A 27,473-nucleotide genomic window follows, 5' to 3' on the forward strand; every position below is an offset into this window, starting at 1 on the left:
CTCATTAGTCTCACAAGTCTCAAAATCATTATTGGGTAGCCAATTCTTTATGTCAAAATCAATTCTCAAAAAGTGAGAGATGGTTGGGTCAACCACCTCCATTTTATGCTGGACATCTAGCTTATAATCATATATGCATCAATAATTCACAAAAATTTACAAAGAAAAGTTATCAATTATTAATAATGTTAATCCAACACAAAGAATGGTTTGATGGGAAGGACAACATCAAGGATGCCAAGACAATAGAGTCATTGATCTCTCTTTGTGAATCTTTAAGAATATCAATCGACTCAACATCTAGGGAAATATAATCTTTCCTTTTAAGAAGGTCATCTTCTAAGAAGGCAGTCACCTTAAAGCCCTTGGGATTGACACTTCTCAACAATGAAGGGATTTGAGCTTCAATCTCCCTAAGCTCCTTTGTTTCTATCTCCACCCTGCCAACTTTCATATCCTCCCCTTTTTTCAAAACATCCTTCTCCTCTATGATCTCCTCAATCACCACGTCAAGATATTTTGCTTTTCTCAATGGAGGTATGTTGAGGATATTGAAGGTTTTATCATCCTGAAGAGGTACTGGTTTAAGTTTTTTTGTGAATCTATATCTTAATGTCCTCAAGATAACCATATCTTTTTCCTCTTAAACTACTTTGATACTTGCCTATAGAGCCTTTAAAAAGATAGCTTAGGAATTGCAACTATAAGGGTCTTCTATGCTCTTCTTATCTCTCTCAAACATCTCATATTTTGAGTAAATCTCCTTTTCTTTGCAGGTGGGACCTTTATATCAACTCCCTTTTTGGTTGGTTGTTTTGAGGATGCAGGACCTTTATCTCCCTTTGAGCTCTCACCTTTATCTAAGGCATCTTCTGGTTTAATATCTTTTGGTTTGATATCTTTTGGTGTTTCTTTGACATATCTTGGTTTGACATCTTTTCTATGGATCTTCCTTGTAGTTTGTATGGTCCTTGCAATAGCTAGAGCTCACACCTACAAAATAAGAGAAAATATAGCACAACGCTATATTCAAGTATAAGCTTCAACCAATTAAAAGTTTTTTAAAAAATAGTGCTCCTTGAGCAAAAATAGAGTGGTCAGAAACTTGTTTGATAGTACTCTATTTTCACGCAAGGAGGACACGTGTCATGGAAAAAAATATGTTTCCTCCTTGCATGAAAATAGAGTAAGTCGGAAGCTTATCAACTTCTCTTCACAAGTAGGACACATGCTATTAAAAAAAGATATGTTGCCCTTGAACAAAAATAGTGTAGTCAAAAAAGCTTGTCTGGCTACTCTATTTTCATGCAAGCGGGACACAAATTATATTTAAATAAAACATGCCCCCCTTGCGCAAAATATGTGTAGGAGGAGGCTCATTCAACCAAGCATATTTTTCATAGGGAGGACACATGTTCAAAATCATTTGTGAAGAAATATGTATAGAGGATTTTTGAGAAAAATGAAAATGTGTCTCCCTTGCGCAAAATATTACTAGCTGACTACTCAATGTAGGGAGACAGATCTTGATCTTACTAGTCCCAAAACATACCGAGCTATGTAGCATCCAAGGCTTTGAAGAAGATATTGAATAATATTTACTTCCCAATTTTAAAAATCTGCTTCAAATTGAACTTTTGAAGCATATAGAAAAGGATATTTTGTTGAGAATTGTGTAGTATCTAAAAAGATAGAAGAAATGATGCGGAGAGAAAGAAGTAGTTGCTCGAAGGAAATTCCCAAAAAAATAGGTTAAAAACTTGTTTGAGTGTAATATTTTCTATATACAATAGTGCACAATTATCTAGGCAAATTTTCCTTTGGCACAAAGTATGATGCATAGATTTGACCATTTTACATGGTTTTGACTGCACAAATATTAAGGTTCATAATTAACATACTATATATAGATTAAAATTCCTATAAATCTCATTTTTGCTGAATTTTTGTCTATTTTGCCAAAAAATTTGAGTGACACTCACAACCCACAATGATCCTTAGAGGACATAAAGGTGCATATTTTCTTTGATTTTTAAAAAAATCAATTTTTCTCTATGAATTTTTCTTCAAAGATGTGTCCTCCCTATGCAATTTTTGAAGGCTCAAATGGGCCTCAGTCTACAAATAGATTGCATAGGGAGGACACATCTTTCAATGCACAAATTCTTTGTTGTCCGGGCCTTATAAAATTGTGCAAGGAGGACACATGTTAGAGTATAAAATTTTGATTGATTTTTTTGGCATATGTCCTTCTTGCATGAATTCTTTGTTGCTGAACACTCCTCCAAGCCTTCTAAAATTACATAAGGAGGACAGATGTTGGAGTATATAATTTTGTTTGAGTTTTTTGAATGTGTCCTCCTTGCTCAAAAATATGTGTATATTGAACTCTTTGTGCATTGCATTTTCATGTAGAAATGACACATGTGTAACATACAAATGTATTAAATATGTAATTGCTTAATGGATGTATTAAATATGTAATTGATTATATGTATAGAGTGTTGAAATATGGTGTGATGTATGTGCTTGTATGCCTTTTCTCTTTTTTCATAAAAGCTGTCTAGTAGAAAGAGTTTGGAAGATATGGACATCGAAAAGTTTGAAGAGACAAATGATGATAGGTTGATAGACCTAATCTACCAAGTCAAGCAACTATCAAATTTTGCATTTGTCAAAGAAATATCTAATGTTCCCTTTCAATCGGATGGCTTTATTGAAGGCTTTAGTTAATGAAATTCTTGCGTATCAAAAGGTTGTTATTATTGACCTTACAAAGGAGCACAAGGTTGAAAATTTTGTACACTTTAGTGATATTTTTAAATTGAGAACCTTCAAAAATAGGATAGGCTCCAAGAAAATGGCATTACTTCAAGATGATCAAAAGATTTAGGCTCATAAGCCTTGTGAGTGGCATGGAAAGTATGGTTGTAAGCTTGTGATTGAAGAAATTGAATTTCTTCTCTTTTTAAGTTTTATTGCAATAGAGGAAGGAGATTCCAAGCCCTGTAAATCACCACAGGTGGGAATGAAAAAGATATTGAAGAAACACCAAAAGATTTCAGCGAAGGAATGGAGAAGATCCAAAGCAAAGAGATTTTGGATGTGGCACAATACAATGCAAGGAACATCACCAAGGTAGACAATTCCGTTTATATTCAAGAGGAAGAGCTTGATCCCTTTCTATCTAACCATGTCCACCTATAAGCTAAGAATTAAGGAGTATCTACTACTACATGATATATAAAATCTCTTTGATCTAAGAGACAACTATTGCCTTTCTATTTTGGCAAAGTGGGTAGAGCATGATAAAGTCTTTGTGGACTACAACACACCCGTCCATTATCATTGCTTGATATAGAATCTAAAAGGTTCATTGATCGGTCTCATGTTGGAGCGCATACACTAAATATTTTTCAAAGCTATGAAGAGCAAGGGCTTCCCACACAAAGGAGGAGTTTTAGAAAATTTAGAAAATGATTGAATATTGAGCAAGATGATAAAAATCCTAAAGTAAAATAGTTTTTTTGTAAACACATAGTTTAGGCCAGTGAAGCTTTGTTTCCTTTAATCAATTTGAGGATTTTTTTACACAAATTGATATTGTGGACCATGATAAGTTTCTAGGGAGAGGGAAGGGATCCAAGCCTTTGGATCTAAAGAGGGATCAAATTTTGGGCCATTACATTGGAAAGTTCAATAAGAAGACAATAGATATCTACCATAGGAAGCTTTCCCAATCACCCACTCTCCCCATACTTGTAGTAATGGCCCTATCAAGGGTGGTAGGTTCACATCCAATACGACTGGGAATGGAAAAAACCATACTTCTTGAAAAGCAAGAAGATATTAGAGTTTTTGGACTTGTTTGAGTATTTATGGATTTATGGGCTAGTTATGTCCTTACCTCTTCTAGTGACATAGGCAAGTAGTGCACGATTACAATAAGAGTGCACGATTACAAGAAACAAGAGTACTTGACGTGGAGGGGAAAAAATAATCTTCTTTCATCCAATATGTTGTAGGTAACAATAGGTAGAATCACTTCACAAAATAATTGCGATGCACCTCTCATGTTTCCTTGTGAACAGTCTGATTGAACTAAGGATTTGAGGTAAACACAAACAAAGACTAGAGAACCCAAATATACCATCTTGCAAGACAAAGATAAAGATTTGTAAATTATATCAGTTTTATCTCACTGCTTTGATTCTTCAGTGTAGCCTCCACCTCCACGTTTGAGACTCTCAATATTCTTCAATTTTCAATGATTGTAGGTTCTTTGTTAGTTGCTCAACTAGCAAGAGCCGGAGAAAGAGCATCAATAGGGATGCCACTCATTTTTTAAAAGCCAATTGAATGTATTAAATCCCTTTGTATCACTGAAAAACCCCGCAAAGTCCAAAGCCGTTGTAATATTATTGATTTCCAATGAGTCTAAACGGGTTGAGGGCCTCTAAGTTGTAATCATATGCAGTTTCTAAGCTTTTTATTGAGCCCAAATAGATTGAAATCCATTATTTGGTATAAAAGCTAACTTTCATAATTAAAAATCTAAGTTTTTTGATAATGAAAGTAAGCGTTTGCTACAGAAGCTCAATGTGAGTCTATTGTTTCTTTGATTCTTTGTATCTTTGTCGTACGGTGTTGCATTGCTATTCCGAGAGTACCAACATGTTTGAAGGTGAGAGCTCTTCCATTTAACGTAAGTTTCTCGCAATGAAAATGTGATTTTAGTCGTGATGTCTACAAGCTGATTTTGCTCCGTATGCACTATACATGCACCAAAACTGGTTTTTGACCTTAGGAATAGGTAGAGAATGTTTAGAGGAAGCTATAGAGTGCTTCAAAATTCCAAAAGGACTGACCTAAAATAGACTGTTTATCTTAGGTGCAATTTTTTTAGAGTGTCAAAAATGACATTTGAGTACACGGGAGTGTTAAGGATACTTTGCTCATGCTAGGCATAAAGTTTTGTTGCATTCAGAGACTCGTAGCTATACCAAATCATGAAAACAAGCTTGTGGTAAGGGAGCGATAAGAAAAGTAGCTTTTGATGTCCGGCACACATTTGAGACTGAGATAGGTAGGAACAGCTTAGAATTGACTTTTCCGAGAGATTAGGTATCTCTTGTAGCCTCCATGCACTAGTGGGGTCAGCTACATCCCACGGATTGACAAATGTTATGTCTATGGTTCTCACTTTGGTAGCATTGATATGGTGAGGCTTGGTAGCCGGCGGCCGACATTTTGGCATCATTGCCGGGGACGAGGCAACCTAGACTAGAGGAAAACCCAAAGCATTTACTTGAATTTTCATTATTTCCTCTAGTTTTGGCTAGAGTAACACATTTTTTGAATGTATCACGACTGAGAGGTTCTTGAGAGTAGGGATACTCGGTAACGACCTTGAGAGCTTTAGTTTAATAGCACGAATTAGTTAGAGGGTCCTTAAGACAAGCTAGTGGTCGGTAAGGGCATCACCTAAATAGAGAGTAGAGATTTCAAAGTGAAGGTTGACCTTTTTACCTTTTGTACTGTTTTTTCATGTTCAATAGGAATAGGGTAAGTAGAAAACCATCACAATTGCATCTAACCTAAGATGCATTGAAAAAAACAAAAAAAATTATCAAATCTATCTTAGGCACGCCAAAGATAGAGAGAGAGTTTTTGCGACTAACATGGTACAATTGAACTTGCAAGGTGGTAGACCAACTTGATTAGACCACTCCCCTTGATTTGGAAACGTTTGGATTACTAAAACACTAGGTCAAGCCCAAAATTGGAAAAAAAAACATAGACTTCAAAAAAAATTCACATGGAAAACCCAAATCGTGCTAAAACTTGAAACCAGGGTGTGGATAAATCCTAAAACTTGTGGAAAAGTAATCCGTGAAGAAAAAGATGAAAAAGTGTAAATCTCAAAGAGTTTTATTTTAGGTGCCCCGAAGATAGAAAACTCTCTAGAGGGGATATTTTAACAAATTTTCAACTCATAGAGTCTAATCATACCATAACACAACTCCTTAGCAAATTTAATCAAATTTGGAACTCTATAAGGGTACAAACACCAAGAAAGCTAGAGAACCAAGCCACAGGATCAAAAAATTTGATAAAAACATTGGTGAATTGTCCAAACTTTGTGAAACTCATTGTACAAGCTTGAAATCGCATGTAGAATCCACTCCAAGTCAAAATAGCCAAAAATATGTTGATATAGAGAAGTTTTATCTTAGGTGCGTCGAAGATAAAACTTCTACCAAGAAAGCAGTTTTGTCATTTTGACACCAAGATTGACTTTGGCAAGCTGTGGAGACCCAATTGTGTGATAAAAGTTGAAGTAGACCCTATAGATAGGTGTAGCCATCTTAGGCCATAAGATCTATTGGACACTAAAAAAAGGAATTTTTGTATATTTTATGATCCATGATTGAAAAATTGTGGAATCACATACAGCTTTAAGTGTTGTTGTGCCGGGAACTGCAACTTTGTGAAGGACAAGAGGGAAAACGGCAAAAGCATTGCATTTGAAACCAAAGATAACCTTCCAAGTTTGAAGTATTAGTACTATTAAGTTGTGTAAATCCATATATGAACCTGAGATCTGGTAGAATTTTGGGAAACTCGAGTGACTTAGGAGAGAAAAGGATCAGAGTGTCCACAAAAGAGAGTGTAAACCAAGGGAGACCATTAGAAACTATCGCGGAAGAAGTGCCAAACACTTACTCCGATTCAAGCTCAGGCATGTCTTCTTTTTTAACACAATCAAGAATTGGGACCTATCTCAAGTTCAAGCACATCTTGACTTTTTTCAAGACCAACAAGTATGAAGCCCATATTTATTTGGACCCAAATGAGGAGTTTGCAGTGAGTATAGACAACCATACGATTGACTTTGAAGAGGAGGTTAGGGCAAACAAACAGGACGACATGTATGTAGACCAAAATGGAGTACAATATTGCAAGATACAAGAACCTAATTCAGTGTATTAATGGGGATTAGAGGGTGATACTCTAATACCAGATAAGGCTGTAAAGGAGGGACCTCCAATGTTTGAATTAGAAGGGTATGAGTTAATAGATGCTAAATCATTGAAATGCATCCCCACTAATAACCCAAGACTTGGAGTTTATTGCTAGAAAGAAAACTATATTAAGGATTTGGTATGGACTACCCATGCCAGATTAGGACAACTGACACCTTTGAAAAATGTGTACATTTTCAAAATCAAGGAAAAAGGACTAGAAAAACTTCCCATTCATCTCTTTAGGGATTTTTACAACAATAATTTTGTCATGATGAGTCCAAAGGAGATTGAAAAAACCAATTACCAGGGACACTCAATCCGTGAAGTGATCATGGGAACCATATAGAAAGCCGATCGGGATGTGGATCCAAATGCTAGATCTTATGATCGCATGGACAATCACCAAGGAAGTGCAGTAAGGAGTAGCCACCTCAATGGTACCAACAGAGAAAGAAAGGCGGAAACCACGTATAACAGGGGAGAAATGAGTGACATGAGGACAAGAAGAGGTCCACATGAGTCACACTTACCAAATACCTGGTTTAAAAGGTTAATGGAAGAGACACCGGATAGAAGGGAGAGAGTGGGTACTGAACACAATCGTAGAGTCAAACCAACAGATTTTCAAAAGCGGGTTAAAAAATATACCGCAACAGGGGACCCATATGACCATTTGGCCAACTTCAAATAGGTTTTGAGATTTGAGCGCATAACCGATGTCCATACAGAGTTTAAGAGATTTGGGATGACCTTGGAGGACAAAACCTTGACTTGGTTCGAGACCAGACCTCCTGGATCTATCACCGACTTGCCGACTTTGGCCATGAGATTTTTTGCTACTTGTTCTAAAATGGGAATAAAGCATAGTATTGTGGCACAAATCTATAGTTTCAAACAGAAACAAGGGAAAATGGTCAGAGATAGTGTGAGTCAAATGAGGCAGTACATCTCAACAAATGCCCGAAGTTGGAGATTCCAACCGAGGAAGAGTGGTCTCACTATTTCTAGAGGGGCTATTAAACAAAGATTTGCATGCAATTTTGTATAGTAAAAATCACATGACTAGGGAAGCATGCAGTTTAGATACGATAGACTTGAAAGATAATTGCGAGATCTTTAATGAGGAAAGCAAAGCTAAAGATATTCAAAACAAGAAAAACACATGCACTGTGTCAGCACAAGTAGGATCAGCAGACACAACTCCTACCAATGCGATAGAGGACATGCTTAAACACATGAACGATATGATGAACAACATGCAAAGAATGCCAATGTGATGCACAATGCAGTGACAAAATCAAGGACAACCTATGGGACAAAAAAGGAAATTAAATGGTGCACTATTGAAGGGAAATGGACAAATCAGGAGACAAATGGGTGCTACTACAAGCCTAATATGATGGAAATGTTCAATACATGTCAATGAGGCCACAAGGGCAACCCATGCATAGATACCCACCCAATATGGCACCCATGCAAAGATGACCCATGAATGTGGAGCGATTGCAACCAGTATTAGGTCAGCAATCTCCACTTTGAGGGAATAGATCTATACCGATCAAGTACATGGTGTCTGAGGAACAAATGGAGGAACAGGTGCTAATACCCATTACTCCATATCTTGAGACTAATTTAGTAACAATGGGGATAGAAGAAGAGTGGTATAACCAACCTGCTCCAGTCCCTATCGAGCGGATGTGCCAAGCACCCACTCATACATCACCTATTTATTTTATTGCAAACTAGGGGACGAGATCACCTATGGTCAAGCCAATGCCCAAAACAAAAAATTGTCACAAGTGTGGAGCGGATGACCATTGGAAAAATGACTATCATGAACCAGATAAGAATGTGAGACCTATAGAGGCATATTGTGGAGTGTGCGGATGCAAGGGTGGACACTTTCCTGAGGACTACCCTAGGAATACGGAAAAAAAAAAAGGAAAAACTGCCTGAAACATAGTTCAAGTGGTGTTGAGTAAGTAGTTCATCAGTAGGGAAACCGATAATCCCGCCGATAATTCCTGTTCAAGTGATGACTAGAGCACAAACCAAGAAAAACATATAGAAAAACGCAAATGGATAAGATAAATCCAGCAATTCCTTCAAAAACTCTAGGAAAGAAAGACGCAAAAGGTAAGAACTCAAGAGACAAACACAGTGAAAGGAGATAGAGGGGAAGATATGTACGGAGACAGAAGAAAAAATACAGACTACTTCAAAAGACTTTAAGGAACCCAAACCAAAATTGGTTGGATCTGTTTTGGTGGATAAAATTTATGAACCAATCAATACATATTTGCACGCTTTTCAAGCTGGACTAAAAGTCGGGCAAATGTTGGAAAACCAATGGAAAAACTATCCAACGTGTGAGATGGGAGTAGTTAAATTAGAAGCTTATAGAAACTTGGTGCAAATCACACAAGCCCTGATGGAAAAACAAAATCCTCAATAGGAAGATATAGGAGAACCAAAAGAAATTGAGACCACAGTTCTAAGAGAAAAAGGTCTAGAAAAGGAAAGGTCAAAAAATTGGAAAAATGAGGAGGTACAACCACCTAAATTACAAATTCCTGATAGTGAAGAAGGATGGGATGGGGTGCTGATAGTTGAATATGATTGGTCAAACAATCTGTGGAAATGAGTTAGGGAAGTGAAAGATGGGAGCTTGACTCTAAAATCAGCACCAATAGAAGTAGTTCGGTTTTATAGATCACCCATGAAACTAGATGAATAATCGTTGTATGGAGATTGGGGATCAAAATAGTCAAACTCTACAAAATTTGAAACCTTGTGAACACTACTATCTTACTTAGGTGAGAATAAAGAGAAATCAATGGTCTACTAAACAACAAAACTGGAAAGGCCAAGACAGACTTTGGATGTGGCTAATTTACAATGCATTATGTCAACATCAATTCAGTGCACAATCACTCTGGGGGAGCTACTGAAACTGAGACCACACCTACGGGGAGATATACAAACTACCATGGGAGGATGGGATTAAAAGGAGTATCTCAAATGAACTTGGAAAATTTGCAAAAAGAAGAGACACAAACTAGACTTTTCAAGTCGGTACCAATAACGTCGGGGACTATCTTGAAGGGAAAGAGGGAAACATGACCCTTCCAGTAGTGCAATACAATGATGTAACAACTATGGCTATTTTAGATAGTGGAGCAGGCATAGCCATAGCAACCGAGGCATTTTGGGAAGCTTGGGAAAAGCCAACAATTAAACAAACAAGAATGAAAATTGCAATTGGTAGATGGTTCTTGTTGCATCCCTTGATAGTCGCTATTCCTGCTATCAAAGACTCACTTGTTTCCTTCTTGTATGTGGAATAACTGACTGCATTTTTACTCGAGCTCTCTGTCGACCAATGCATTTGTGCTATGGTTGTTGAGTTGCACATTGATGCGAAGCTCCATTCTATCTAATCATTCATCATCCGTTGACACTGCATCTTTATGCAATTCCCATTGTCAGTCATCTATTTCCAGAGTGTTGATGGGAATAGGTATTTGTTGATTCTTAAGAGCAGCTTTTCTTTTGAGTACCCCAAGCCGAGCTTCTTCCTGGGCTTCATCAATAACCTGCTGTCATTTTATCTTTCTTTGCTTAGATGCATGCATTCTTTCTAGCAATCATTGGTTAGTGGCAAGTTGTACTTATTTAATGACATCCACTAATCTAATTAGTCATTGGTTCACCATCTATGGTGGACAACTCAATTGCTCCACTTGGAGATACATCTTCAATGATAAATGGTCCTTTTTTCTTTTTCTTAAACTTGGGAATTTGTTTCTTAAAGGAATAGATAAAACTAAGTGCCCTTTTTTGAAGATTTTTGTAATTAGGTGGGAATCAAAAAATTGTTTTTGTTTCCATTTTTGTGCATAGATGTGAGCTAAAGCAGTTAGCCTTTGTTCATCTAGCTTTTCTAAATCTTAAAGTCTTTCTGACAATTCATGTCCAATCCACTCAAGATTCTTAGCTACCCTTAGTGCCGGCAATAGAAATTCTATTGGCAGTATGGCATCAAGACCATAAACAAGGTTAAAGGGTGTATCATTTAAAGTTTTTTTAAATGAAACTCAATAAACCCATAGAGCAGCATGGAGATTCATTTCCGAGTCTTTCCTTCCTGAACTAACCACTTTAGTCAATATCGAGCTAAGAATTTTATTCATATGCTCAGCTTGTTCGTTTGCTTGTGGGTGATAGGGAGCCGATTTGTTATGGATGACCATAACAAATTCATTAAGCAGATACTCAATTACCTCAATTGAGGAAATGAGTTCCCCTATCACTGACTATCTCTATTGGTAGTCCATATCTTGTGAACACATACTCATATAAGAATGCGGTAGTGGTTCTGGCATCATTCTTTTGAGTTGCTTTAGCCTCGGCCACTTGGTTAAATAGTCCATAGCTACAATGATATATTGATCTTGGGTTCTATAACCAGGTGTCCGTATTGGCCCAACAAAATCTATACCCCATTTTGCGAAAGCTCTAGCCCCCATTATTGGTCTTAAGGGCATGCTATCTACACGGGTTGGTATTTTTTCTCGTTGACGAGCATCACATCTCCGAACATATTCTTTGGCATCTACAAAAAGTGTTGGCCACCATATGCATGCCATTAAGATTTCTCTTGAGGTGGTCTCACTAGAAATGTAACCTCCAGCTAATCCAGCATGTGCTTATTCTATAATGGAAATAAATTCGTCTTCATTTGCACAAAGACGCAAATGTTGATCCTTACCTCTCCGATACAATTGGTTTCCAATAAGAGCATATTCTCTTGCTTCTATTTCAATTGCTCTTTGATGGCATTTACTCATATCCTTAGGAAATATTTGGTTTGATAAGTAAGTAACTAGATAGTTACTTCACTTAGGAACACGTGACATTTGGAACAATGTTACATGGAGTATGGGTGTTTGTTTTTGACATTGAGGACAATCTTTCACAAACGAATGAACACCACTCCTCATAGTTGGCCAAAATACTCCAAGTCTCAAAATCCGTCGCATAGTTTTGTCTTCTGCAAAGTGAAGTCCTACTATGGTAATATGTGCTTGACTTAGGTATTGGGTTTTCTCCTCGGGATAAATGCTGCATAAGAGAGTTTCTTTTGTATAGCCTACCAGCTAGTAACTGATACATAGCCAATTGCTCAATTAATCCGATTGTAATAGGAAGTGGTATTTGCGAATCTACTTGAGCTATGGTCATCAATGATACCATATTTTCTGACCATCAAGGTATCAATTCCACGGAGAACAGATATGCATCTAGTAGATCATCATCTACTCCTTTAGGTGGCTCTCCTGAAACAATCCTAGAAAAATGATCTTCTCTTTGATGAGTAGTGCCCTTGTTTACAACTACAGTGAAATCAAATTCTAGAAGAATGATGAACCATCTCACTATTCTTCCTGTGTTGCATGGCTTGTTGACCAAGTACAATAAGGCTTGGTGGTCCACAAAGAACACAAATTTGTTTGCTAATAGGTAATGTCTATACTTTTTTACAGCATAGATCATTCCTAGTCCTTCCCTTTCAGTGGTGGTATAGTTCTTTTCTGCTATATTCAACTGTCGGCTAGCATAAGAAAGAGGAAAATCAATTTTTGTGTCTCCTGGTTGAGCTAGTATACACTCAATGGAAAAATTGGAAGCATCTACATGTATGTGAAATATCTTATTCTAATCTGGTGCTTTCAATATTGGAGGTGAAGTGAGAGATTTCTTAAGCTTCATGAAGAATTCTTCACACTCATCCGTCCATTCAAAGTGTGTAATCAAGCTATACATGGGTTTTGCAATTATAGCATACATGTAAATGAACTGTCTGTAATATCCACAATGTCCCATGAAGGCTTGAACCCCCTTGACTGTTGTTGGTCTAGGCAAATCAGCAATAACATGAATTTTATCCATAACAATAGCTATGCCATTTTTAGACACTATATGTCCAAGAAATTTTCCTTGTCTACCCATAAATGTGCACTTTTCAGGATTTAAGAAAATCTTATAGAGTCTACATTTTTCAAATACCTTTTTGAGGTGTTCAAAATGATCAGCCTCGATTGATGAATGTACACATAGATCATCCATATATACTTTTAAGAATTTCCTTAGGTATTCTTTAAAGGCATGGCTCATCAATCTTTAAAAGGTGGCTTGAAAGGTGGCCGGAGTATTAGTTAACCCAAAAGGCATAACCCAATAGGCAAAATTATCCCACTCCGTTGCAAAGGCAGTTTTATGTTGATCTTTTGGGTCAACCAAAAGTTGATTGAACCCCAAAAAGCCATCTAAAAGCTATAATCTTCTTTATCTGCAACTCGTTCTAAAACATGCTCAGTGATAGAAAGAGGAAAGTTGCCTCTAATGGTAGCTGCATTCACTTTCTTGAGGTTGGCACAAACCCGTAGTTTTCCATTTTCCTTGGGTACTATCACAATTGGAGACACCAAAATCTCTGTGTTCAATTTCATAAATGAATTTGGATTCCTTTAGATTTTCAATCTCTTCTTTGATCTTTCTAACAAATGTCTCATTATATGTGTATGGTCTTTGTCTACTTGGTTTCGCATCATCTCTCATGGGTATGGTATGTTGACGAATTTCTAGATCAACACCCTTGAGATACTTATAAGACCAAGCAAAGATATCTCGATATTCTTTTAGTAAGCTTAACAAAATCTCTTCATCTTCTTCTGTTATTTCATTTGCAATGTAGGAAGGTCTACGCTCTTCTCATGGTTAGGCCAGATCTATCTTTTTTGCATTTTCAGGTCCTTCATAGCACTCGCCCTATTTTCGTAGTTCCCTGACAAGTTGTTCGACCATGATTTTTTTATCTTGGAGAGTATATTTCTTGTAATGGGATGGAACACTCATTACATCTGTGCCATCCTCTTCTATGGTTTCCATTTCGGTCGTATATATCTCTTTTAGAGATTTTTCAACTCTTGATACTTCTTTTTCCGCTTAACTCGTGTCATGGTTGAACCCTTGTCCTGTTTTTTTGGTTTTGCTTGAGTTTCCTTTTTCATTTTCTCAATGTTTTTGTCATTTCATGTTCTTTGTTTAAAGGATATCTACCAGTGATTTTTTCCTTGACACAATCATGTGCATCTGTCTGCATCAGGAACTCTGTTCTATTGGAGATTGATGGCATAGGTCTAGCTTTCATGTTTCTGGTGTCTCTTTTTTGTCTATACCATTTCATTATTCTCGGTTTCTGGTTTGGAAAGTCAAGAAACTTTTCCTCCCCTCCTTTCATGATTATCTTAGCTCTCACATGTTCTTTTTCTGACCCCGAATCATCTGAGGTAGCTGAATGTTCTTCTAGCTCATTTGTTGTATCATAGTAGAGGTCTAAAAAGACTTGTTGAACTTTCATCAAGTCCTTGGATTTGTGAATTTTGTCTTCAATGTGAAGGGTTGAAATCATTTGTATGGGAATTATGTCATAGCCATACTCATTGCAAAATTGAGTAGGCATAGACGTATTTACACATACATCCATTGTTGCTAAAATTTGAGTCCATTCAAATGGCTCAAACAGATGCTCTGGAAAGGATTCAGGTACATAGGCTTTGTCTGTGCAAGCCCTCTCTAAGATACATTCTTCTCTTATCAAGCTCTCATTTTCTAAAGCTCCACACATCCAAATAGGAGTGTCTTTGTTTAACCAAGATGGAAGCTTAGTTTCAGCCAAAGAGACTGAATCGAACTCTTGTATAGGCGTTTTCATGACATCTCTATAAGTGTGATCTTTTAGATTAACCCTTGTTATTGATCCCACTTGCTTCAAGTACAGATAATTGTTTTCCCAATCTTGGATGAGTTGTACTTGTCGCATGAAAGGTCTTCCCAATATGATTTCGTAATTGAGTTTCTTCCCAAAGTCTACTATGGAAAAAGTGTGTTGATATTCAATCCCACGGGAATTTACTATCACCTTTTCAAGAATTCCTAAGGGTCTTTCGATGTGTCCATCATCCAATTGCAATTTCATTCGAGTTTATCTAATAGCTCGTTGTCCCCAGGATTTTCATACTGCTTTTGTGGCTATGGCTATGCCTGCCCCACTATCTAGTATTTCCATGGTTTCTATATCATTATACCTCATTGGAAGGATCGTGTTTCCTTCTTCCCCTTCGTAGTATTCTCCAACTTTGTTCAATGGAACAAATCGAATCTCTTTGTTATACATTTCTTGTTTCAATTTTCCAATTTTTTTATGGTTAGCCCCGTTATTCCCACCTTCTCTAGAGTTTTGTAGATCATTCCATAAATATGGTCTAATTTTTAACAGTTCTCCTAAAGTAAGAGTGCATTGGATGAGTGTAGACATGATTGAATGGATGTTGTCTACTTCTAGGGTCTGTTCCGATCTCTTTACCTGAGTGGTTTTACACACTATAGATTCATCTTCATTATCTCCCAAATAAAAGGGTAATGTTTTCAAGGTCAATGGTTTAGACATTCCTGAAGCTTTAGATTCGCAATCCCCATACAAGGGTTGTACATCCATGTCCATATCAGTAGGTAGGTTGTCTAACCAAACTTCCTCTATAGGAGCTGACTTTAGAGTTAGGCTTCCATCATTAATCTCCCTAACTTTTTTCCATAAGTGTCCTAGTCAATCTTCTTCTATGAATGGAATTCCATCTAAGGCATCTTCGTTGTCCGGCACTATAAGTTCTGGCTCTTTTGTTCTTAGGTGGGGTTCTACCACCACTTTGGATTTTTCTTTGTTGTTTCCTTACACAAGCTCCTCCGGTTTTGTCATACTTTCGAGCTTGGGTTTTTGTTTTTCCAGCATCTCTTGCGTGATTCTTACCAAATTTTGATAAGTTTCAAGCCTAGTTGCTTCCATGTTTGGAGAAGGATAGTTTTTCCATTTCTTTTCCATGTTTTGGCCTGCTTTAAGACCCACTTGGTAGGCTTCCGAGGCTGCATTGATAGGCTCAAAAATTTTATCAACCAAAATTGATCCTCCAAATTTCACGGTGGTTTCTTTTATTTCATTCCCAGTTTCTTTCACCTTTTCTTGGAATAGCTTTTTTGCTTTCTCCTCGATTTTAGCCCGTTGTTTCTGTTTTCTCTTCTTATATCTTTTGTTTCTGCTTCTTTTGGTCTTTTGAGAGGAAATTTTTGTATTCTTTGAATCATTAGAGGAGTTATGTTTCTTTTTCTTAGCCTGGGCCCTGGTGATTACCTTGATTAGAAAAATCGGTTCACTCTCACATGAGCTACTAGGTATCACTTTGACTATGTTCACTACTATTTTACCCTTGTTTAAAGTATTTTTAGGACAATCTTCTGGGAAGTGTCCTCCCTTTTTGCAACATTGTATGCAATAAGCTTCAACTGGATTGAGGTTTTTGTTAGGCTCTGGGAATTCATTCTTCCAAGGATCATCTGTACCACAATTATGACAGTTTCCAGTTCTTGGCTTAATCATGGGTCTTACCATAGGAGTTCTAAAACCTTGATTAGCCACATAATACATTGGTTCAAGCTCTGGTGGAGTATAAGTCACAGGTTCTTCCATTGGTGGTGGATGTGAATTATACCATTCCTTCTACCATTAATGTAGATGGACTAGGCTTAGCATAGGGTGTAACAGGCACTAGTGATTGTTCATCTATGACTTCCTCTGGATGCATGTACTTTATATGCAGTGCATTATATCCTGGATATGGAGGTTGTTGGCCCAACACGGGTTGAGGTCTTTCCATACCCATCGATGGTCTTTGAGTTGAGGCCATATCAGGCTGATATCTGTACATGGGTTGTCCTTATGGGCTCATAGGCATGTACTGAACATTCCCATCATACTTTGGTCGGTAATAGCACTCATTGGTCTCATGGTTGGTCCATTTACCCTCTATTGCACACCATTTCTACGGCCAAAATGGTTGTCCCTGTTGAGGTATCCCTTGCCCTGGTCCCCTCGTAGGTGCTTTTTGCATGTTATTCATCATGTCATTCATCCTTTTGAGCATGTCTTCTATAGCTGAAAGTGGTGTTGTAGCAGCCGTTCCCACTTGTGCTGGTTTAGTGGATTCTATTTTCTCACTTTGGTTATCCTTAGGGACATCTTCTTTGTTGAAAATATCACAATTGTCTCCTAAGTCAATAGCATCTGACATACACTCTTCTAGGGTTGTATGCTTCTTGCTATACAGTATACCATGAAGTCCTTTGTTTAGCAGTCCCTCTAGAAACAATGATACTAGTCGTTCTTCTGCAGGTATCTCTAGCTCTGGACATCTAGCAATGTATTGTTTCATTCGAGTTGCACAATCATTAACAGACTCACCTTGTTTTTGTTTAAAGCTGTAGATTTGAGCTACTATATTGTGTTTAATCCCCATTTTGGAACAAGCAGCTACAAATCCTTGAGCTAATGTATTCAAATCCATGATTGACCTTGGTGGAATGTTTTGAAACCATGTCAATGATTTTCCTTCTAATGTCATTCCAAACCCCTCAAAGTGAGTATGGAAGTCAAATATGCGTTCTGCTCTTAGCACTTGCTTAAAGCTTGCTAAGTGGTCGTACGGATCCCCCGATCCACTGTATTTTCTGACCCATTTTTGAAAATCAACTGGTCTGACACGTCTATTTGGTTCAACTCCTGGTCTCTTGGCACTTGGTCCTGTTCCGAGTCCTTCAAACCAATCTATTGAAAATAGTGACTCATGTAGCCCTGGACTCGCTTTAGTGTCACCCGGTTTTCTTCGTGATGAGGTGGTTTCTGGTTTCTTAACATTACTCTTAGAAGATCTCTCACGGTGTTCTTCTCTTAGAATAGTTTTTGGTCCTTGGCCTAATATCCAATCCCTTATGGATTACCCTTGGTATTTGGTTTGTTCCACCTCCTGAGGAGTCATCATAATAAAATTGTTGTTATAACAATCCCTAAACAGGTAGGTTGGTAGGTCTGTTGAACCCTTATCTTTGATCTTAAAGATATAGATGATCTTCATGGGTGTTAGTTATCCCAATTTGGCATGCGAAGTCCATAGGAGATCTTTTACATTTCTATCCTCCCAACAATAGACTTCGATCCTAGGATTATTCGTACTAAGTCGTTTCAAAGGCTTCAAATCAACTTGATCGTATCCCTCAAATTCTACAGTTGGTGGTCCTTCTTTAGCTGCCATATCTGGAATTATGGTGTTTACTTGTAAATCCCATTTGTCTATAATGTCAGGGTTTTCGACTTGTAAATACTGAGTTCCGTTTCTATCCATGTACATTTTTTCTTGTTTGTTTGCCCTGATTTTCTCTTCAAACTCAATACCATGGTCATTAATCCGAATAGCATACTCTTGGTTAGGATCCAGGTAAACCTGAGCTCCATGGAGATTAGTCTTATTAAAAGAGAGTATATGCTTATAGTGCACTATCATTCCGGTTTCTGAGTGAGTCGAGTAAGAAGACATTTCAGATGTTGAATATGAAAAAGTGTCTGAGACTTCTTCAAGGATAGTGTGCAAGGGATTTCCTTGATTCACACTTTCTTTGGTGGATACTCTATTGGAGGTTTCTCCAAATATGACTTGATTTCCTAGTAGACGATCAGTCTAAGGTTCATAAAGACTTGTGAAGCCCTGGATAGAGTACTTACCATCAGATTGACTTGTTGTCAATTTCTTCCACTTGACTTGATTGCAATTTCCGTCCGAAGCTGCCAATTTCGACCTGATTCTTGTATCAATTTTGATCAAGTTAGCTATTATTTCGCAAAGATTGTATAGTTTTTGCTAATTTTTGTGATTGGTCTATGTGTATCACTTCAAATGGAGCTAATTGAGTCAGCAGTTGAGACTTTCAAATTTGACTTTTGCAAAAAATCAAAGGATTAATCTACCACCTAGAAACTAAGTGAACATGTACCAATTTGGATCCGATTGAACCCAAAATTACCTGGTGGCCTTGTATGATGTTGGTTTAACACTGTACAAGTTCAAAAGTCAAAAATGGTATCTCTCTATAGCAGTAGTAAATAATTGTGATTATTTACTTTTGTCATCTTTTTGTACTTAATTTTGGCTTGATTTGCCAAGTATACAACCTATTAAGATCCCTGGACAAGATGCCTGGACAAGTTTCACTACGTTTGTACCAAATCTGTTCAAGTTTAGCAACTGTTTCGTGTCCGTAGACTCTGATTTTAAGAATCTGACTTAAGGCTCACTTTTGTGATTTAAATTTCACCAAAATTGTTTTGTGTGGTCTACTTGATATGCTTGACCTTGTGGTATACTCAAATGTGCAAGATTATCAATTTTTGAAGAAGATGTAAATAATCGTGATTATTTACTCCAGCTATGTTTTTGCAATTTTTTGTCCCAATCTTGACACAGATCTGTCAAGCACCTCAACTTAAGCACCCTAGCCAAGTTTCATCAAGTTTGGACAATTTTTGTCCAAATGATCATCAGTTTTGTGTCCGTAGACTGATTTTGCAAATTTGGTCACAATTTTCAATCCAATGATCCAAATCTTACCAAATTGATTTGTGGGCTTATTACAACATGGTAAAGCTAGTGGTATGCTAACTTGATCAAAAAAGTTGGAAAATGGGACAGATGCAAATAATCGCGATTATTTACTTTTGGCAAAGTTTTGTATCCTTTTGGTCAACTGAGCATGTACACATGTCTATCACATCAATATAAGCCTATGAACCATTGACTTTGAACAAAATTTTCCCCAATTTACACTCAAGTTTTCGATAGTTAGTACAGACTTTACTTTTTACCCAGTTTTTTGTCAGTTTGGTGATCCAAATTCTATGGTCCTTTACAAAAGTTGTTTGTATACATGCAATGAATCACTGGTATCAAGCTTGGTCAGTTTTGAGCTGAAAGTAACTAATCACGATTATTTACTTTAGGCCTAATGAACATTTTTTTGCACTTTTTCAATGGACAGTCTTTTCATGAGCTATTTTAAGCCTATGAATCAAGTCAAAACTTAATTTTGCCTAAAATATCAAGAAAAAGTAAAGAATCTTAGTTTTTGCAAACTCTTGAAATTTTTACCTCAACGTGTCCTTGAGCTTACCCACTAGTTCATACAACTTTTAAAGCATACTCTCTAGTCGGATTGAGTGGTTGGCAATCTTTTCGTGCTATTTCTGGTCGTAGACCTAAAATTTTGCAACTTCAAATAACAACTCACAATTGATTCTTTCAGAGAGAGCAATGTTCTGAAATCCACCTCGAATCCTACTTACCCTACTCCTAGGTTCTAATGCAATAGGGTTGTGGAAAGTATCCATAAACACTCATTTTCTTGTTTTTTATGATTTTCTGAGCATTGATCTTAAGACTTGTCTCGTCTATCAATCATTCTCAAAATCCTAATCTAGTTCTCCTAAAGGCACTCAGCAAGTACAACTTACCTCCAAGCTACCTCTACACAGCAAAAGACGACAATCTTAAGCTATGAGGTTCTAAAAGAAAGTTTTGACTCTAGGTGAACCTAGAGGAAGTTAAAGGATAACTTTACAAAACGCTCGGGTTTTTCCCTACTTTAGGTCTCTTTGTTCCCAAGCAGCGGCGCCAAATGTGGGACGGGTGTCTAACCTCACTCCTATCTTATTGTAGACGTAGCGAGAACCACAAATATAATTGTCAATCCATGGGACGAAGCTGATTGTATGGGACGAAGCATCAAAAAAATCACATCTGTTATAGCATCAAACAACTCGCATCTAACTCAGGCTACACTCAAGTGACTGAAATCACCAAAAGCCAATTGCTCATCGACAAACAAATCACATGTATTATAGCATCAAATGACATCCAAACGTAATGAAACTTCTAGGACATGTTTATAAGACCTAAACACACATGCTTATGGTTTCAAACCCCACTTTAGGTCAAGTGCAAAAATCACGATTATTAACATCAATGGATTTTTTACCTAGTCGTTTTCGATCTAGAATGCATCTAAATGCTTAGAAATGATGTCCCAATATCCCGCCTATGCTTAGTTTTTTATTTTGAAGTGTAAATTCCTAATTATAATGAAATTAGGTCGCAGTCAGCGACACCAAAAGCTACGAAATACTGTGAAATGCTTACGTCAATGCGTAGAGCTCTGACCTGCGGTTGCAATGCAACAGACGCGATTGCAGTGTGACAACCGAGGAGGGAGTAGGAAGCGCGAGAAGGAGAGAAGTGAGCGCCTTAGCTCACGTTGTGAATTTCATTATCCAAAACTTGAAAATAACTTACAAAAATTGGCTTTTATACCCTAGCCAAGGTTTTTGGTGGTCAAAACTAATAATCTAGGAGCTCTAACTAAAGATAGGTAAAGACAGGTTGATACAATCTGGAAGCTTGTAGCCCCGACTCATCAATTACAAGGTGTATCCGGAAAATAGAAGTTACAATATTCCCGATTCATCAAAATAATAGATGTTTTTACAATGAGAGCTCCAAAAAATGGTATTTGAGTTAGCTTGCTCCTAACAAAGTATGTACTACAGAAATGGAATCAAATAGTGACAAATCGGTAAAAATCAGTGTTCCAACTTATTATAAGAAATACACTTTACAAGATCGCAGGATCATTGTAGAGAAATCCTTACAAAAATCAATGGAACCAGGAAACTCCTATGAAGGGCCGAAAAACGCCAAACGAATTGACCTTGTTGAGCCTAGAGAAGAGCCAAAAATAGCATACATAGACAAGGATCTATCGCAAGAAGAAGAGGAGATTCTCACGAGAACATTCAAAAAATACAGAGATTTTTTTGCATGGTCTTATAAAGATCTCAAAGGGGTGGATCCTATCATATGCCAGCACACTATTCCTATGAGAGATGACACTAAGCCAAGTAGACAAAGACCATACACCTATAATGAGACCTTTGCCAAAAAAATCAAGGAAGAGATAGAGAAACTCAAGGAGGCTGAGTTTATCTATGAAATAGAACACATTGATTGGGTATCACCAATTATAGTGGTGCCTAAAAAGAATGGAAAACTTAGAGTGTGTAAATCTCAAAAAGGTGAACTCCACCACCATACAAGATAACTATCCTCTTTCCATCATGGATCGCGTGCTAGAACGAGTAGCTAGCAAGGAAGCCTATAGATTTTTGCATGGCTTATTTGGATATAACCAATTGACTATCGATCCCAAGGGCCAACATGAAACAGCTTTTGCCACGAAGTGGGAAATTTTTTCTTATCGAGTAATGCCTTTCAGATTGACCAATGCACCGGAAACATTCCAAAGGTTAATGATCCATGCCTTTAAGGAGTATCTACAAAAGTTCTTGGAAGTATACATGGACGATCTTTGTGTGCACTCCTCAAAATAAGAAATTCATTTCTAACATTTAGGATGTGTCCTTGAGAAATGTCGTCTATATAGGATTTGTTTAAATCTTGAAAAATGCATTCTTATGGTTAGAGAAGGCAAAATTCTTGGACATATTGTGTCAAAAAATGGTATAGCCACAGACATGAAAAAGGTGGCAATGATTGCGAAAATGTCTAGGCCAACAAAGAAGTGCACGCATTTATGGGACATTGTGGTTACTATCGTAGATTTGTCTACATGTATGCGATAATTTCTTAGACCATATATAACCTTATTACTCACTTTGAATGGACTGATGAATGTGAGGAATCCTTCCAAAAGCTAGAACAAGCTTTGAGCTCAGTACCAATACAAAAAGCTCTAGACCGGAACAAAGTGTTCCACGTCTTCAAGCTATGCCATAGGCTGCATCTTAGCCCAATTGGGAGAAGAAACGATGGATTTTCCTATCTCTGATGCTAGCAGACAATCTATCAACCACGGAAAGAGAAGGTCTTGATGGTGTATTCAGTCAAGAAATTTCGACACTACTTGTTAGCTAACAAGTTTGTCTTCTTCGTAGACCATCAAGCCTTACTCTAATTGGTGAATAAGCCATGCAATACAGGTAGGATAGTAAGATGGTTTATCAACCTATTAATTTGACTTCACGATTGTGGTAAAAAAAAGCACGACTCACTAATGGACAAATAACCTGTCAAGACTCACCATGGGGGAAGCACCTAGAGGGGTAGACAATGACTTGCCCCATTAGGAAAAGTTTGGACTCAGAAAAGGACTTTTTGGCGTTAGAGAGAGAATGTTGTTCGACCAATAGAGTTTGAGTCACCACAACAATAGCTCCAATTTATTTGATTTTTATCTCAAATTTTTGCATTTTTAAAAAAGAGTATTTTCTGTTAAAAAGATCTGAATAAGAAGATACGACACGATTTGTGCAAATTATTCCCTTGCCATGGGCGACGAACGCCGAATGTGCCATAACTCACATTCAATGAGGCTCACCTTTTGATGAACACTTTTCAGGCTACTACTTCTTGTGTAAACTAGTGAGCCTCTTTTCTTTTATCGTTTTTGCGTAGTGTCACTTCGCAACTAATAGAAGCAGCTATGGAAGGAAGACGACCACGACGACCATCCGCCTCTGTTAAATCTGTGGAACTATTCAACAGCTTTGACTTAGACCATGGTCGCTGGATATCTACCACAGTCACCATTGGTAGTTGGGTTCTGCTTCAAACAAGAAGAAGAAAACGGATGTCAAATGAATTCATCAACAGCTACAAAGGACGTGTGAAAGATTTTTGCTTGTCTCAAACGGGAAAGATAGTGAAAGAGGTGCTCATTGATCATGCATATATGCACTCTGAACTATGACTACAACAGTCACCTTTGGGATTTCCTGCTCATAGACCAAACTGTGTGACTGCTATATTGCTAAAAAGTCTTTAAAGATCCTTCAAGTTATTTTGTTGACTATTTATTGTGACCATTCTCTTATCTTTTGTTTTTGCAGATATTTATCCTTCTAACAAAGAAGACTGGTAACCAATTAAGTGCATAATTGGTATTTTTTATGCTTTTCATGCTTCGATGGGAGAACTTATGTACAGAACTAGTGCGAGAAGAGCTCTCGCAAAGAGGGGAGTTTTCTTTTACGACTACTTTTACAACGCCCCTTGCTCTGTCCATGGATTTGGCACTTTGAAACCTTTCCCTCTTCCGCAACAAGATTCCCCAAAGTGGCCAGTTCCAACTTCAGAAACCTCTGAGTGTTTTAAACTCAAGCTTCATCAGGAAATTTTGAAGTGTTTGCGACCAAACATTGTAAGTAAGCAAGTACGGGTCATTCTATTTATGCCATTACATGTCTTTATAGATTTCTTCCACGATGAGGAGGTTAGAAAAACAGAAACCATGTTCATCTGCAAATCCCAAACTTGCCTTGATTTTTTGGATGATAATTGGGATGTCAGTAATTTTTAAGGCATTTTGTGTAAAGTTGACAAGTGCTCGGTTGTGTGCAAGTGTATGATAGCATCACAGAATTTTATAGTTTCTTTCTACTACATGAGGTGGCATCGAGTGAATGGTCAGTTGGTAGCTATGGATCAAGATTTAAGTGAAAATGATTTTAATCCCTTGATGTCCATCGAGATATGGTTTTCAAATTATTTGCTTACAGTTGTTGTGGTCAGATCAAATGTCACTTTAAGTCAGGTTCGAGAGGATCTGTTAAATGAGTCCGATCTCAATTTGCCTTCAAAATTTGTTTTCAAGTGTAACATGCGAAAGGTACTAAGCTACATGTATTACTTTTATACGTTGATGTTTCTATCGTGCTCATGTATCCCAATGTCTTATCGCGTACGTTGCATTGCAGGTACCTCACAGAAGAAAATATGACTCTTTGTGCACAGATTACCAGCGACAGACTTGAAATAGTGAACTAATTGTACACAATGATTCAAATACTATTCTCAAAGATTACTCGACAAAGGCAACTCTCTACATTGCCAAACACCATTGGATCCTCACTCTTCCATTTTTTTGGAAAGCTGTACACAACATTTTGTAAACTTTGAACCATAATCAAAACAAAAGTTAAATTTCGATCCATTGCTTGTAATCAATTTGTCAAAAGTACATTTCATAATCTCTTTCTAATCTTGTGGTGCGGTGATGTGGGGGTTGTTGGTTGAGGTTGAGGAGAGGTGGTGGCTTGGGGGTTTGGGGGCTCTGGAGCTGCTTCATGAGTAGGAGAGGTGCTGGGTGGGGGGTTTGGGGGCTCTGGAGCTGCTTCATGAGCAAGAGAGGTGTTGGGTGGGGGGTTTGAGGGTTCTGGAGCTGTTTCTTGAGGACGAGAGCTGGTGGGAGCTTGGGTTTGGGAGGCATATGGGGAGATATTGATATATGCTTGTGTTGGTGTGGCAGACAAGGGGTATCTTGTCGGCGAAGGCCTAGGAGTGGGCCTTGATGCTGGCGGGATAAAAGCATCACGTGCTCCGTCTAAACGAAGAAACATCAGCCTTTGAATAATCTGCCAAATTTCTTACTTGCGTTAAGAACATCATGTGTATTAACATAGTTACTAACTTATTAAGATACAAATTTGTAAACGAGTGTCAAATGCTTACACTTCTACAACTTCCATCAAGCATGACCCCTAACAAAATTTCTGCATTGATTAAGACCCTCCATCCACAAGAGTAGGCATCGTCCTGCTTAGGGACTTTGCAACTAATAATCATAAGATTCTCATATATCTGCTCTTGCGTTAAAGCTTCAAGAGCAGACACAAGCTTCCAAACAGATCTACGCAAAATACAATTAAATTTCATAAGCGACTTTTAACAAAATTCTATGCGATGTCGAACAAAATACAAAACCTCTTACCTACGTACTTCACCATGAAATCCATGGGATGAATTAGCAAGGTAGCACTGTTCAAGGTGTAAGAGAATAAGACTCCAATGAGCACTGTTACAAATAAACATAAGCAAAACATATGTCATCACAACAAATTAGAGTTCAAGATAAAATAATTTCACTATTGAAAACATTGCGTACCCTTCATGATAAGCCAGAACAAAAAAAATTGCCGTTGTGAGCGGGATGGAAACACACACAACGCCTCTATAATGACCTGACACACACTCTTGGGATGATACACACACAAACTATGGGGCACCACTCGGCTTACACAATCCACCTGGCCGAGACAGGGAACACATCGATGGAGCGAGAGGAGAGAGACTATCCACTTTTCCACTCCACACAGAGACACACACACACAAAAAAAAAAACAACTCAGCTCAAAAGAGGAGAACTTCTGATAATTAGATACAAATGAGCTTGGGCCAACACCAAGGGGCAAATAGCTCACACAAAATGGGTAAAATATGCCAGATACAATCACAAATTGGAGAAGAAGCTTCGCTCATAGGAGAAACTTACACAGCAAAAATAGCACAAAAGGAGTGAGAAATTTGGCAAAATGGACAACGTCATCGCGTCCGGAACGGCCCAAAACCCCAGTCTACAGTGTCAAAGTGCTCAATTCCGACCTCGGATGAGCAGTTTACGGCCAAAACAGGCACCAAAAACACACCTGCGGCTCTTCCTCCTCTCTTCTCCACGTTTTTTTTTGTCTTCTCTCAGTTTTTCAGCTTCCACACTTAGCTTTATTACTTGGGCACCCTTGGCCTTTTAGATGACCTCAAACGGACCCCGAACAGGCCAAAAACTGACCTCGCAGTGCATAGTTGTCACCCTGTTGCATCCATACGCACACCTGGCACTCAATTTTTTTCAATAATGCCTCCCGCCACCATGTGAAGTGGACCCAACATATGGTCCTCATGATGACCTTTCTGCATAATTATCACAAGAAAACATCCACGTTGTGCCTGTACTTCTCCGCGTGCAAGTATTGACCCCATTCGCCGTACTGACGCCACTAGATGACATATGATGCACCTGCTTACCTCATGTCATCGGCCCACGGATAGCTTCCTCGAGAATTTTTACGCGCTACCAACTCCTCATTATTATAGAAAAAACACACTGGTACTAGTAATAGTGAAAATCGATGCACTATGTACATGATGCCCTACCTGTACACATGTGGGCCCCACGTAACCACCTGGCTCTGGAAAATGGGCAATCCTTTATTCGATGCACCATACATGTGTATGTACATATGCGCAATCCCTTTCTCAAAAAAACTCCTGACATAATTTTCCCATCCCCTAGCCTGCTAGATCATTCATGATCAGCAGCAGCAAAGAGAGATATAAGACTCACCGCATCACAGGTCTCCTCATCCTTCACCAACATTGCTTGCTCCACAGAAAGCCCATCTTGCTCCACCATCATCAATCTAGCATGATACAATTTAAGACGCAATCCATTTACCCTTGACTTGTGTAGAACACCATCCAGGTTAGCCAGCTGATATGTGCCATTTGGAAAACACTCCACTACCTTGAAAGGGCCTTCCCAATTAATTTGAAACTTCTTTTGGAAGGTGTTGTCCAGCTTACTGTTGTAGCGCAAAAC

This window comes from Adiantum capillus-veneris, chromosome 22, assembly GCF_014529385.1.
Source record: "Adiantum capillus-veneris isolate H3 chromosome 22, ASM1452938v2, whole genome shotgun sequence".
Lineage (NCBI taxonomy): Eukaryota > Viridiplantae > Streptophyta > Polypodiopsida > Polypodiales > Pteridaceae > Adiantum > Adiantum capillus-veneris.